Source organism: Pteropus alecto, unplaced genomic scaffold (genome assembly GCF_000325575.1).
Source record: "Pteropus alecto unplaced genomic scaffold, ASM32557v1 scaffold72, whole genome shotgun sequence".
Taxonomy (NCBI): Eukaryota; Metazoa; Chordata; class Mammalia; order Chiroptera; family Pteropodidae; genus Pteropus; species Pteropus alecto.
This window is the reverse complement of record NW_006436811.1, coordinates 23187176-23202296: the sequence shown is the minus strand read 5'-3', so window position 1 is coordinate 23202296 and position 15121 is coordinate 23187176. Positions and strand designations below refer to the sequence as shown.

Genomic DNA, 15121 nt, shown 5'->3' with positions numbered 1-15121 from the left:
CTCTCAGGTCGCGGGGCTCGAGAACCGCGAGGGCGGACGCTTTTCGCCGCAAGTTTTCAGCGGACCCCCCGCAGCGGCTGCGGGCTAGGCGACTGTGCGGAGCCGCCTGTCCGAGTGAGTCACACTGCTGCTCCGGGCTGGTCCGCCCAGGCGCGGGCACGCAGACACACTCGCACACTCTGGCTGGCACCGCCACAACCCGCTCAGGTCGCGGGGCTCGAGAACCGCGAGGGCGGACGCTTTTCGCCGCAAGTTTTCAGCGGACCCCCCGCAGCGGCTGCGGGCTAGGCGACTGTGCGGAGCCGCCTGTCCGAGTGAGTCACACTGCTGCTCCGGGCTGGTCCGCCCAGGCGCGGGCACGCAGACACACTCGCACACTCTGGCTGGCACCGCCACAACCCGCCAGCCGGTGTGACAGGAGCCCTGCTACCCGCAGCAAAAACCTGCCCTAGGTACGGAGCATGCGCCAAAGCCTTCCCCAGCCCCGGAGGAGTTTCCAGGGGAGGAGTCCGCCGCTTCGTGGGACTCGAGAAGGCAGCTGGTGATGGGAATCCCTTCTGCCTCGAGCTAGAGAGATTTGAGAGAAAGGCAAAGGCGGAGCAGAGAGAGTCCAGGAGGAGAGCCTTAGCTGGCGCTGATCTGAGACCTCTAAATCGGCAGCTTTCTCAGTCTATAATTGGACAGAAATCTGGCCGGCCTGTTTACAAGGATAACACCTGCCCACCGCTGGGCCGATTCACCTAAACAGGACTCCAAACGAGTTGCCTGATCTCTGATCAGCAGGGAAAATTGGCTCTAGATTGCTTTTAATTTCGTCGCAAGACATCCTAACTGGTGTTCGAGTTTTACTCCAGTCCTTGTGTAACTACAAATTTGATGTGTCCAACTCTACAACTTAATTCAACCAGCATCCATTCATGGTGAGCTGCCATTATCCATTAAGGCATCTACTGTTTCAGGCTCTGTGTTCAATCCACACTTCATTTCTTCTAGCACCATACAGTCCACAACCATGCAGTACTTAGAGCATAAGAGGACTTTAGGGGTCACCTCCTAAAATTCATCCTACTAATACACACTGAGCTCCTAAATGTGCCCGATGTGGATAAGACCTACATTTAACTGTATTTCTTAAACTAAATAAGCTCTGTTTATGTGCAGAGGTTTTTTTAAACTTTATTTTACAAACGTCTAAAGTTTGCATTTACCTCAGATCCAAGTCTTTATTTAATCGCAATTTCTGGTTTTCAGGTAATGAATGGATGTACCATCAAATTGGAATAAATCCCTGGAGTTCCAGAAGAGTGGAGTGTGTTGAAGGTGGAGGCAATGCAGTTTGGTTCCCTGGCCTAAGCCATCGTGTCCCTCTTTGCTTCGCTGCGAGTCCCAGTCCACCACACCTGCCATTCCATGCCTTCATATCAGCCAACTTTCACACCTGGCCTCCTTATGGATCTATGAGGTACCTGTCTCTTCCCCAGACACTGTGTTGATTTCTTGCATTTGTCAGACTGTCCCCTTCACAGCCATCAGTTAAGATCAGATCTTTTTCAAAGATGCTAGCACTTGCCCATAGAAAGTTATTTTTATTGTTCAAGGTGGTTGGAGTCTTCTCAACAAAGCTTTCCTCTTCTGCTTCCTTTCCTCTTTTCAACTCTATAAACAACCACCAACGGCATCCTTCTTGATACTGTATAAGCTTATATTAGTAAGAAAGGTGTTAGGTAAGATGAATCAGCATCTTTAAAGCTTACTTGATTCTATTTCTTTTCCTTTCACCTGAAGTTTAAAATCCTATTAATGGCATCACACTACTCTCCAAAGCAAGAAATTGAGAAAAAAAAAAACAAAAACAAAAACACAAGAACTTGAAAAAAATCCAATCGTGAATGCATCTAGTTAATGGTGTTACTTATTTTATAATACGTAAGTTTGCTTTAGCAAAGTAAAATTTTATACTTTTATATTACTTTATTTGAGAAGTTTCTCATTTTCTAGAAAATCACTTCATATCACATGGATAAATATAACTTTGTTAGCTATCCAAATGTATAACCTGAGTGCAGAGGGCAGTTTGTATAGTGGAAAGCACTTTCCTAGCCATTATCTCATTTACTTCTTAGAGCAACACTCTAAGGAAATAAGAGGAGTATAATATCTCATTTCAGAGATGAGGAAACTAAACCAAAGAGGGTTAAGTGAAAGCAGAGCCAGGATTAGAAGCCACAAACATCCCTGAAATACATTCAAATTGCCATTGAAGAAATCCAATGAACATCAACAACAGAGCCCATGATTTCCTCTCTCCCCTCTTGAGACCCTTTGAGTCAAGAGGCAAGAAGAGACAATGGAATTGGAACAGAACAAAAAGAATTCTTTTGCCTCTCCTTCTAGATTTATAGGCAAAGCTGAACAATCTCTACATCCTGCGATATTGTGGCGCCTACTCTGTGAGTTTCCAAATAAACAGGGGAAAGACAATTACAATTTAACATGATTACATCATTGTTAAAATAAATTATTTTGGATAATTTCAGAAGAAAACTTTATAACAAACAAATGTAACAACCATGTTGCTAATAAAATGTATGTTTCCATAAATAAATGCACCTTTAACCCTTTCCAAAGAACGTTATCCCAGAAGATCTGTTTTTGCTTTCAGTAAAATACTTAACGAAGCGCCACCGTTTCTTTGAGGTAACCACAAGGAAAGCAATGCATAAAATCAAGCAATTACACAGATAATTCAGGCATGGACCCAAGTATTCATTTTTAATGATAGGTAACTTTGGTTGTGTAAATACTATCTGTACCAGGTGTGGTCTCCCTATCAAGTTGTGGAACTTGGTGGGAAACTAATCAAAGCTCTTAAATCATGCAATAAACAGGCTTTCTTATCTGCAAGGGCAGACCTCACATTCAGGTGAAAATAAATAGAAACTTTCTGTAATTGAATGCTCTCCAGGTAAAATGGAAAAACATGTTTGCATTCAGCCTACTATAGTTACTCCATGATGACACCAGCTGGCAATTGTCTCTGGCTAACAGATTGCAGCTACTACGATTCCTACACAAATTATTAAAATAATAAAAATGATGTTTTCAAAGAGCTTTCTCCACTTCCTTTGCCAGTCTAGCAATGAGCCTAACACTATTTGTGAAGCAATTTGTTCACCTAATTTTATGCCTTAATAAGCTTTACTACAATTATTTCCTTGCCTGGTTTCTTCTCTGCCTTAACTTCAGTACTCTTCTTCCCTGTTCTTCTCAATATTCTCAAACCCGTTAACAACATTGCACTCCCCTAGGATTCAAACTTTTGATTAGAACAGTCCCCATTTAATCAAGTTCAATTGGGAGATAAAATTGCATCTCAACTTCTCCATTGTCCCTTTGGTGCCAGAAACTGCCTTTGAGAATGGTGAGCAAACCCTGGAGGGATTAACAATCCAAAGAACCACAGAGAATAGTTTTGGGTCCCCTACATTTGCACACAGGAACATATAGATAAGAATGCCCTTCAGTACAAAGGAAAACTAAATAGATTATGTAAGTGATTGGCAGCACGAATCTCTCCTTCAAGAATACAAAATGCTCTTATACCGGGAAGTTACTTTTTTAAAATTTTTGTAAACCAAGACAAAAAAAAAAAAAAAGAAACAACAGTTTTGTAAATAGCAAGCAAAGCAGTAGCTTTCTTTTTTCTTAGGAAGTTAAAGCAGAAAAGTTTGCATGGGCAGAGCAGACTGCAGAAAGAACAGTGATATGTTGAACAGTGATACTGAATATGTTGCAGTTCACTACATGATTATAACTTTGGGGCAACCATAACCCTACATACTGCTTCCCTTAAAGTCCTGTTAATATAAACCATTTATTCCTTACTTTACTATATAACAATCTTCATTCACTGTAGATAGTTGCCTATGAGTAATGAATGGAATCTATACTAGTATGCATAATATATACATTAACTCAATATAGTGTAAACACATTCAGTAATCTTTTCATACTAAATATTCATTTATTTCTTGAACAAGAGCTTGTCAAGCACTTACTGTATACCAGGTTTGGTTCAGAGTACTTTGGTTATAACATTAAACAAAACCAGTAAGGCCCCTACCCTCATGTATCTTCCATTCTAACAGAAAAAATAAACAATGAGTCAGTAAAAAAGATTCACTCATTTAATCCAAAGATGTATATCAAGCCCCTAGTATGTTACCAGGTACTTTTAGGTACTTGGAATACTTTTGTGGACAATGAGGACAATATATTTTTCCCTCAAGTTTAAATTGTTGGACTTTGTGGGCCATTGTAAGAATATTACTCTAGAAGAAATGGGAAGCCACTAGAGGATTTGAACCGTTTTAAAAGGATCTGTTTGACTGCTTTGTTGAGAAGAGACTGTAAGTGGGAAAACACAGAAGTAGAAAAACCAGTTTAGTGGCTATTCTGTAACCAAGTGAGAGATGATGGTGGCTCAGACCAAGGCAGGGTGGTAGCAGAGGAGGCAGTGCAAAGTAGTCAGAGTGCCTGCATTTTCAAGACGGAGCCACCAGTGTTTCCTGGTAGGTTGAATGTGGGGTGTAAGAAGAAGGGGGAGCCAAGGATAATGTTAAGGTTTGGGGCCCACACTACTAAAGGATAGAGTTACTATCCACTGGGATGTCAGCTGAGACCATTACAAGTTCTATCAGGGTGAATAAAGAGGGCCATGTGACAAAGAGGAAATGACAGGGATGGTGAGAAGGTGGCATTGGACAGTCAGAAAAGACTCTCGCTATGCAGGGGCAAAGGGGCTGAGACCCTAAGGTATAAAATGAACTGACCACATCAAACATCCTAAAGAAGAGCTTTCTAAGCAGAACAGTGCAAAGGTCTGGAATGGGAAAGACCTTGGCGGGATCGAGGTAGAGAAAGGACATAAGAGAGGGTAGTTGGGGCCAGATCATTCAGAGCCATGATAACAGGTGCAAAGGAGCCATTGGAGAGTTTTAAGCAAGGAAAAGACATGACTTATTGATATGAAAACTCACTCAGCTCCATGAGGAACAGATTAGGATTATGAAGTGAGAAAGCAGGGAAATCAATGAGGAGGTTAGTGCAGTTTTCCATACAATGGGTGATGGGGGCTTGGACAAGGATAAGCAGCAGAGAAAATAATTTACAGTCACTAGTCTACAAATTCAATATGGAATGACATAATTTCCTTCATTTTCTAATAACAGAATGAAACTTAGCCTTTAAGGTTCTGTTTCCTGAGCTAAAGGAAAATGAAAACTATGCAACTTAAGTTAACTCATTCACTTCTCAGTTAACCTCTGTTTCTCTGGGGTAGACATTCAGATTCACGCTTCTCTCCTCCCCTTTCTCCTTGTCTTCTTCTAGGGTAATCTAAGCTAAGGGAGTGTATGTGGCATCTTTGCATTGGCTGAAGGAGATGTGGTCTGTGGGATTCTCCTTTTTTCATAGCACTCCCCCACCCCAACGTGTAGATAGCCTCAGCTGGACTCAGTTGTAGGTCTTGATTTCTGCAGGGTCTTCTGCTGCCCAGTTATAACCTTAGCCATCATGTCCACGCGACCTGCATCTTACTCAACTCAACTGTGTCCTTTTTGTCTGCCGGACCTTTCAGCTGTTATATGGCCTTTTCTCAGGGGCATGTTCACAACTAAGTCAGTGGCTTTAAACTCCATCAGACCCAGCACTTGTTTTGAACAAATATTTTTAAATAACCTCTTTAATAACCCCAAATTAAATGGCATAGATAATAGAACTTACAATTTTGCAAAAATTAACATAATGTCCTAATTTAATGTAAAGAAGATGCAAAAAAGAAAATAATTGCTAATAGAATACTGTGTATTTCAGCATATAAATGATCAGACTTGACTATAGTAGACTACATAAAGAAGTAGTCAAAAGCTTGTCTCTTAAATTACTTGTTTGGATATAAAAGAAGTCAGTCCAGAAGCCATCCCTTTCAAGAAGAAAGTGAAAGAGCAGAGGTGTTAGCGAATACTAGAATTAAAAATAATGGTAGGATAAGTAAGAATAGACCTGACTTATAAATGTACATATGATAAGAAAAAGCAGGGAATAACCTTAAATGAAGAGAGATGACAAATTACAGATTTTTGGAGTGAAGAAAACAAAGTATGATTCTCATAAATGAGCTAGGTCTTCTTTTTAAATGTCAGGTCAAAATAGTTCTCTATAATGTAAAATATCTCAAAAAACTTACTTTCTATCTTGAAATCCTACTACATATCAAGGCTAATTTCATTTCTTAATGTAATAGAATATTTGAAAGTCACATGGAGGGGAGACAATTCTATCATTGCTACTACCAAATGAATGCCAGTTGAGACTCCGCATCATTGTGAGAAGTTCAATCACCCCCTTAGGCATCAATACCACTCACACTCAGAATCTAGTACCTACCCTTTCTTTCCTCTGTCAAAATAAATCAGTTTGAGGGAGATAAAAAGGCCAAATCAGTACACATTTTCCTCAGTCAGATTTTGGCTCTTGATAGATAAAGCCATATTTTAGAATTCTTTTTAAATGATACCTATTTTTTTCTTTAAAAAGTCTGATTTTGTATTTGAAACCAAGATTGGACAACAGTAATTATACAAGGTCACAGAGCTGGTAAATGATAGTACTTGGATTTGAACCAGGTGATGTGATTCAGAGGTGGAGAGAAGCGACTTATTCAAGATAGATGTTGGAAGCCAAATCAATAGGACTTGCTGAAAGATTGGATAAAGGGGAGTGAACAGGGGATGAATCAAAGATGATTCTGAGATTTATCATTTGAGCTACTGGATGGCTGACAGTTCTATTTACTGAAAGGTGGTCATGAGAGAGAAACCACTTGGGAGGCTGGGGGTTCAGGAGGAATGAATTCTGAGTTCTGCTTTGGCTAAGTTGAGTAAAATATGAATGAGACAGCCAAATGGAGATATCAAATGTATAGCTGGATATAGGATCTTGAGCTCAGATATGATTGAACAAGAGATGAAATCGTGGCCATTTAAAAAAAATAACTAACACATAGTGGTGAATGCCCTATGAATATTTGTTGAAAAAAAAATCTGAGAACGACTAAGTAAGCAATCACTGTGGTCCAAGAGATACGAGACACAAATAAAAGGAATGGCAGTAGAACGAAACAGCAGAAATTTGAGATACATTATAAAGATAGTATCAATAGGATCTACTGACTAAGTATGAAGGGATGAGAGAGGAGGAAATTGAGGATAACTCGAAGTATACTAGCTTGGAAAGCTACCTGGATGGTAAAGCCATTAATATGAGAGGAGAAACAGATAAAGAATTGGGAGCAAAACCAATGAAGATAATTTTTAGTCCTCTCAACAAATTAAAATGTTTGCATTTTCAAATCGGTTTAAGCTTCAGACATTTACATTTCATTTTAAGGAAGCAAGCTTTTAAAATATACTTTCATTTTTCTGCAGCAAGACAGATAACCTTAGTTTATTACTTTTGGAAGAAAAGTCTAAGTAAAAGTATATTTTGTAGACTATTTTCTCTTTTTTAAAGTTTTATATGATAAATCAGGTTGTAAGACTCCTATTTTCTACATTGGCAATGAATATTTTATCCTCTCTCTCTCCCTCTCTCTTTCTCTTTCTATCACTATTTATCTCTCTCAATATTTCTCACTCTGTGTCTCTCTACATGATAGATAATATAGAGATACATGTCTATGTATGTATGTATGTATGTATGTACGTATGTATGTGTGTGTGTGCACGCGCGCGTGTGTGTGTGTGTATATATATATCTCATAAGAAATCAAATGTCTAAAGCAGACTCTAAGAGATGCTGTAGATGGTCGTTCTTTGCTCCATTAGGATGGCATTTTCCAAAAACAGAAAAATGCATGATATGAATGTTCTCTGAGGGCAGACTTTAAGTAAGACTCTTTTTAAAACATTTAAACACATTGCTGTACATATAATAGGCATATGCATAAATTTCTTTGAATAAGTTAAGAAATAACTATGTTCTCCTTATAAATTGCCAGATGGGTCTCCACAAATTCCCTTACTAACAGGCACCTACCCTCAAACCCCTGACCTTTGCATGCGTCCTGTCTAAGGTGAAGTGAGCATTGACTCCTTTGGCAAATCATTCACTTGTCCTTCTACTACTGATAACAGCCTTTTTACTATGATCTTTTGCTACCATTTGAACTGAAGTTCCTAGAATCTGATGAATTGTACCATACAAAAGCAAAATTCTATTACATATATGTATATATGTATTCATTTATTAAAAACACTGGTCACTTTGCCATGGAAGCATATTAGCTATTGGGCAAAATTATTTTTGCTACCTTCTAATGGTTGTTATATAGAATCTTATTATCTTCAAAGTTTTTATAATTATTTGCATTTATTCCCCTGAGGAACATACTTATTGTCCTTAGAGCATTTTCTTAAAGCTTTGAGTTCTGCCATTATTGTTCTAGTTTTCTATTTTATCAAGAAAACATATTCTAAATGTGAAAAACAACAGTTTAATGTAGCTATAAACCTGAACACTCAAACCCAAGTCAAGGTCCTATACACAACCTCAGAAGTGCAAATCCATTTTTATTCAATTAATTAATGTATTTGTTTTTAAAAATCGTGCTGTGAAATAGATGACTTTTTATCTTACCAATTAATTCTTAATTGTGCTCCCAACACCCAAATTCAATATACATTTTTGCACAAAAAGTCATTTTGAAACAGTTGCTTTTTCATTTTTCTCCCTCCATGTAGCATAGCTGTCTAGTGATCATTCTTTCCTGTGAATTGCTATTAAGAATTTAATGTTAATTCTTCCCAACTATTGTTAGTTAAACGCTGTTCTTGTGATTTTATAAGGCGGCGATATATCATTTAAGTGTCTAACTCTGAGGTGCTGTCCTAATGTAGTAAATGTGAAAACATCTCATTTCCCTTAAAAAAATAAGAAAATGAAACATCTGTCTTTTTAGGCTTTTTTTGTGGGAAGTTATATTTGTAAAAAGCACAAAATGGCAGAGCAAGAAAAAACGATGAGTCCTTCACATGACAGCTACTCGTCCAAACTAAGCATACCACCCACGGAGTAGGCTCAGGAGGTTTGCATGTAGAACGTTAAAACCAACACTAGATCTTGGCTACACCTATTCTACCATTTCTCTCTCTATATATGTTAACTGTCTACATTCTACTATCTTCTCACTCTACTACACACCATTGGCAAAGACCCACATCTCTCCAACACACACACACACACTCCATTCTTGGCAACTTTCCATCAGGAATACTCTTGCACACCCTATCCACCTGATGATCCAGCTTACCCTTCCACACTCAGCTGAAACATCTCTTCTGTGAAGCAGTCTGGATACTCCATCATCTCCTGTTTCAGGTAAAAGTAAATATCCCCTCTTCTGTTCAACCTCACTACAATTATGTAGCTCTACTACTTACTGTAGATTTAAATTATGTTTATATGAAAGATTCTTAAGTGAGACTCTGAACTCCTTTTAGGCAGGCACTATTGACTATTGATATCTGTATTTACCTAGCTGAGTTGGGCAGAATTCCAAGGAATTCCCAATGTCTTTGCCCCTATACAATCCCATCCTGCTGAGTGTGGGCAGAAGCTAGGATTACATTATATGTCAAAAGGGAGGTAATCCTGATTAGACCTGAGTCTTTTAAAAGCAGAAAGTTTTCTCCAGCTGGTTACAGAGGAAGAAGTCAGAGCGATTCATTCATTCCTGCGGACGGTGGAAGAAACAGCAATAATTTTGTGTTGGGGACTGCATGGCAAGGAGCTGTAGGCAGCTTCTAGGAGCTGAGACCCTAACCAACAGCCTATAAAACCTCAATCACACAGCCTCAAGGAACCAAATTCTGCCAAAACGTGAATGAACTTCATGTGGATTCTTCCTCAGCAATCCCAGACAGACAGTTGGCCCAGCTGACACCTTGATTTTAGCATTGTGATACCCTGAACAGAGAACCCAGCCATGAAATGCCTAGATTTTTGGCCCACAGTATTATGACCTACAAACTGTGTTGTTTTAGGCTGCTATGTTTGTGATAATTTGTCATATTGCAAAAGAAAATATGCTAGTTCAGTGCCTGGTGCATAATAAAGCATTGGCTGGTTAGTCGCTGAGTGTATGGTTTGAATTAATGAATGAGGTTGAGGAGGAAGGAAAGAGGAAAGAGAAGAAGAGAGAGAGTGAGGGAGAAGGGGAAAGGAAAGAGAGGAGGGAATAAGAAAAATGCTATTTAGAAAAGGTTTGTATTGTGGTCCATTCAAGTACAAATGAATTTTTAGAGAATGAATAGATAATTTCTTAGAAAGATTAATGGACATTTCAGAGCTGAACAGATGTTGGCACACATATTATATCAGTTTAGCTTGTTTTTTCCGCTCATGTTCTCTAACTTCCATCCTATTCTTCATCTCTAATCTATCCTTGACCATTTTGCCATCCCTACCCTGACGTCAACTTGTCTGGTGAGAAAGACAAACAATTCTGATAACTCGGGGTACCAGCTAGGCCAGGGGTTTTCCTGTTTAACAGCCTCCCATAATTTTAACATCAGGTGAAGTCTCTCCATGATTATGAATGAGACAAAAACAAGACTGTAAAGATGTCAGAACAAACATCAAAACCAAGAGACTGTACAACCACAAAATGTGGTTTTTCCAGAAAATACAAATGACAACTGCTTCTTTTCCAATGACAGCTCTAGCTCTGCTCCATTCCTCCTCCCCTAAATAAAAAGTATTAAGATACCCATTCACCCATTTGTTCTGCTTTCTAAAAGACTCCAATCCAGACCTTTGTTCCTTTGAATCCCTCCCCAGATCTCATAACATACACCCAGCTTTTATAATAAATCTCTCCCTCTTCTAAAGACAATCCATGGATCCCCATGCTGTGTAGTCTCCTTAGCTGCAGCAAGCAATAAACTCATCTTTGTTTTACTACAGGTGTGTCCCTGGTGTTTGCTAGCTGGTAAGCCTCCACAAGCCTGAGGATGTCTGTGTTAGAACTTCTTGGATGCAATGTCATGAAAGTTTAATGATTCCTTGTTAGGGCATGTCAAAATCAAAATAGCTGAATCTAAAGTTTGTATCAGTCAAGTACCCTTTTCTCCAAAGCTGAGGACAGTTGAGACTTACCTACAGATACAAGTTTTCAGGAGCTGCTTTCCCTTGTCCAATAGCAACCAAAGGGAAGAGAAGACTATCACAGTGCTAACCTAGCAACAGATTAGAATTGCAGCTAATTTGATCATGAATCGCTGTCCAGATTTGTTTCCCTTGCTTATTCCCCATTGTTGAGTCCCCCAAACTCTCTACCCCCCAAAGCCCCAGTATAAAAACTGTGCTTGACTCTGCCTTGGTCCCTGTTTCCAAATGGTAAGAGGAGCAGAAATTCCATGAATAAACTTCAGAGAAAATAAAGTATGCAGATTTATACAGAGGTCAAGGGCAGGAGTATAATTGCTGTTATTTTTATTTGGGGGAAACTTAGATAGTACCTATGAGCTTTGCTAAGAATAAAGACTTATGATAGGATCAAGTGGGTAAAAATGTAATGAACAGGACTCAAGATAGGTAGGTGTTTTAGGCTCGGATTTGATGGACAATCAAAGGTCTGTTCTAGGTAAGTGTACTGCAGATACAAACTTTGTTTCGATTGCTCTAAACCAGAAATTGTCAATCTTACATGAACAATAGACTCATATTGGGAGCTCTTTTAAAAACTCTAATATCCAGGCTGCATTCCAGTCAGGATCTGGGCTTCAGAATTTTTTAAACTCCCCATATAATTCCAAAGCCAAGCCAGAGTTGAGGACCACAGTTTAAACAAAAGGTACCATTATCCACTGCTTTGGTTCACAATTCACCCTAACTGATATTCCTGTTTCTGCATCTTTTAATCTATTCTCCACCTTGAAGTCACAGTATTCTTTTCCTATATCTGATCATATCATTCTCCAGTTTATAAGACTTCTCAATGGCTTCTCATTGCTTTTAAGATAGTCACCTAAATTTTGGACACAGCCCTCAAGGCCCTCCCCTTGCCCACCTTTCTCTCCTCATTCTCTGCACTATAGCTGCACAGTCTTCTTTTATTTTCTGTAAAGTACCATGCTTATAACATTCTGCCTCAAGACCTTTGCATATACTGCTTCTCTCCTAGAACACAACATTCCTCCCCAACCCCTACAATTCAACACGTTAATTTCTACTCATTCTTCATTTCTTACTTTAAATGTCACTTCTTCAGAGAAGTTCTTCTTGATCCATTTCACCACTATATTTAATCCTTTCCTTTTTAGCACCTCCTCTTCTAGCACCATGAACCTTCATTCCATAGCATTTTTAGTTATTTTCAATACCAATTGATTTGCATGTCATTTGATAAATTTCCCTCTTCTTTACTAGACATAGTTTGCAAAGGGCACTGATGATACTTTTACTCATCCTTGTAACTCCATTGGCTAGCACAGTGCCTGATACAGAGTGAATGAATTTGCTGAATGAATGAATCTCTACTTTCTGTATATCCTTACCCTGCTCCTTTAGAGAGATAGTTTTTACTGTGTCTTAATATACATACTTTAGGAAGACTGACACCCCCCTTTTCAACAAGAGACAGCTCAATACGTATTTGGCGAAAGGAAGTTAATAAAGTCTTATTGCATTTTAAGGATTCCTGTTTGAAGTGCCCTAAAGACTCCTTTTCCTTTTTCATAGCCTCTTGTGTCTTAAATGTGTTATCTACCCCTATAAACTCTCCAAAATCCCTCACCCACTCCTCTAGAAATGTCTTAGTATACATGTCACTGAAGAACTAGACACCAATTTATTACTGTATTCCCAATAACCTCTAGGGGGCACCAAAAATAATAGTTATTTCGGCAAAGACCTCTAGAGGAATTTGCTCGGTGTTCTTTAAAATAGCAAAAAGGAAGCAAGCTTGTATAACACCATATGCTACAGAGTTATACTTATAAATACCCCTTTGCTGTGTTCTGAGATAAGGCAGGAGTCTACTCTCCCTTTTGGCTCAAGCTAAATGCCTCTTCTTCACTCTTTGAGGCTTCCCAAATTCTCTCCCTGCACCATCCATCATTACTAGAGAAGACAATGAATGAGTGTCCCACATGGTTTGGGATCAAGCTTAAAATGTCTCACTTCAAACAGCGACTTTCTTGGCAAGACTTGGATTTTATCTCAGAAATTTCATCCAAATGTTCTGTTTTATTCCATAAAATTTTCCAGTATGCTTTAATTTTAAAATGTTTTGCCTACAACACTTTGACTAAAATGATATTCCGAAATGCTATGTCTATCTTGTAGTTTTGCATAACCCTTGACACAATTCTATCATGCTGCTATATATACACCAGTTTTACAACGGGGCCGTGAAGTTACAGTATATATTCCTTTTTAAACATTAATTATATCATATATGCAAAAGTGCACGTGACATATGGATACAGTTTTAAAAATTCACTACCCAATTTAAGAAATAAATTATCTTTATCCTCAAAGCCCCCTGTTATTTCCTTATAAATTTCTGTTCCTTTCCATCTCTTCAAAGAGGTGTAAAGTTCGGTTTTTAAACATTGCATTAACATTTCCTATTTTCTTTGTTTTAATATAGAACATATATCTCTCAACAGAATATTATCTTGTTTTATCTGTTTTTTAACTTTCTATAAGGGGACTCATCCTGTACATTTTGCCCTGTGATTTGCTTTTTCACTGATCAATGTGTTTTTGAGATTAATCTATGTTGATATATATAGCTATTGTTCATTCATTTTCTCTGGGATCCTATTATTTCTTCCAAGTGGTGTCTCAAATCAGAATTTCTCTTCTTAAGTCTTGCCAGAGGGCACAGGGACAATATGAAAATGGAAACTGTATACAGCCACAAGTATCCATTCTTTCCACAAGGGAAATATAGAAACCACCTCTAATTATTACCTCAGGTTACTTATATTTTCTGATTCTGTAATAATTTGTATTTTATAATTCTTTTAAGACAAAGACAGATAGAGTGGACCCCCTTACATTTGTATTAAAAAAAAATCTTTAGAATAACAGCTTTTTTGACTTTCATTTCCACTTAATTTTATTTTGTAAATGCATTTCCCAAATTGATGCACATCTATTATAATTTAGTTATTGGAATACAATAGTATCCTCTAAATGATTTCTTGATTACTTTCTCATTTGCTTGTTTTAGAACTATGTTGATGATTTGTTATTACCAATGTTACCTTTCAATGCCATATTATCGGAAGGAAATTTTACCCACAAAAGAGCTTTTAAAAAAGTTAACTCATGAGTTATAAGAGAAGATACTGATAAAGACAAAACAAAACAACACTGTATTTGATGAGCCAGGCATGCAATGTTCTATAGATGTTTACTGAGCATCTGCTAAGTGTACTACCCAGAATCTAGGTAGAACATACTGATGAACAGGACAGGATCCCTTCACTGAAGGGGTTTACACTCTCTCAGCAAAGAGAGAGCAGCTCATGAGGCTGTAATACAAAGCAGTAGGTAATGAAGGACTTGAAAGAGCTGCAAGCAAAGTGTAGGAATACAAATTAAAGAGGAAAATAATTTCCAGCCAAGGAATCAGAGAAGGCTTTAAGGGAAAGATGGCATTTAAACTCTGGAAGATCAGTAGGATTTCGATGGCTGAGTTGAATGGAAATGACAGAGAATATTAAGGCTGAGAGAATTAAAGCAAGACAGTGCAGAGGTAAGAAGGCAAAAAGTTCAGGAAACAATAAGTAGTCTCATTGGGCCATAAAAGATAATTTAGAGGACATTAAAGGAAGTGATTTCTATTTTTAAATAATATTTTCACATTGTTTCTTCTCTGGGTTTTAGTGGGTCAGCTCTGCTCTTACCTAATGCCCAGCCACATGTATTGTCATAACAGATGTGCACACACACACACACACACACACACACACACACAATCTGACCTTTGCAGTAGTTTGATTGGAAATATAGACACAGGGATTACATTATGCATCCCAAAGCAACA

At 38.3% G+C, this 15121-nt stretch overlaps 1 protein-coding gene across 1 annotated transcript in view; it reads right to left on the bottom strand.

The window, feature by feature from the left end:
• Nucleotides 1–15121, bottom strand: part of HS6ST3 (heparan sulfate 6-O-sulfotransferase 3) — a 606078-nt gene that overhangs the window by 572536 nt on the left and 18421 nt on the right. The window lies entirely within an intron of this gene.